The sequence below is a fragment of the Capsicum annuum genome, chromosome 4 (assembly GCF_002878395.1).
Source record: "Capsicum annuum cultivar UCD-10X-F1 chromosome 4, UCD10Xv1.1, whole genome shotgun sequence".
In the NCBI taxonomy this organism is placed as follows: domain Eukaryota; kingdom Viridiplantae; phylum Streptophyta; class Magnoliopsida; order Solanales; family Solanaceae; genus Capsicum; species Capsicum annuum.
In genome coordinates this window covers 52,196,049-52,196,695 of record NC_061114.1, presented here as the reverse complement: position 1 = coordinate 52,196,695, position 647 = coordinate 52,196,049, and the positions used below count along the sequence as shown (strand labels likewise).

The window sequence follows — 647 nt, the reverse complement described above, 5'->3', positions numbered from 1 at the left end:
TTATTCGCTTGTTACATGAGGATCCACAAATCTATTTTTAGAATTTCTTAGAGATCAGTGACACCTTCATTCCCACTGGAGTCTCCATAGACTATGTGAGGCTCAATCTCTTCCCCCTATCACTTTTGTGGGAAATGAAGAAATGGTTAAAGGTAGAACCTTTAAATGCCATAACTCATAGGATTTTCTAGCAAAGAAGTTCCTCATCCAACTCATACCATCTGGAAAGGCTGAAAGGTTGAGAAGTGAGATACTGATTTTTAAGTAGAAGTTGGATGAAAAATTATATCATGCTTGGGAGAGGTATAAATCTTTACTCAGGGACTACCCGCACCATCAATAGACGAATGAGATATTGTTCATACTTTTGTTAAAGCTCTTGACCATAACATACAAGTTTTTTTAGATTCAGCCATAGGTGGTCAAGCTTTGGAGAAAACATATGATGAGGTATACATTTTGTTGAACCGAATTGCACAAGGCAATCCCAAATGGCAGGGTGATATGCCCTGAAGTACAGTGAAAAAGCTTGTCTAGATGATTGAAGTAGATAGTGTCATAACTTTGGCTGCTAAACTGTCAGCCTTGAAAACGAAATGATGACACCATTCATCAAGTTGGGTGTGAACCAACCTCAGGCTCATGTA

General features: G+C 38.5%; 1 non-coding gene across 1 annotated transcript; it reads right to left on the bottom strand.

The window, feature by feature from the left end:
* Positions 1–235: 235 nt before the first annotated feature.
* Positions 236–342, bottom strand: LOC124898289. Its single transcript, XR_007055264.1, has one exon. It is a non-coding gene; the product is annotated as a small nucleolar RNA R71 (small nucleolar RNA).
* Between the last annotated feature and the right edge of the window lie 305 nt (positions 343–647).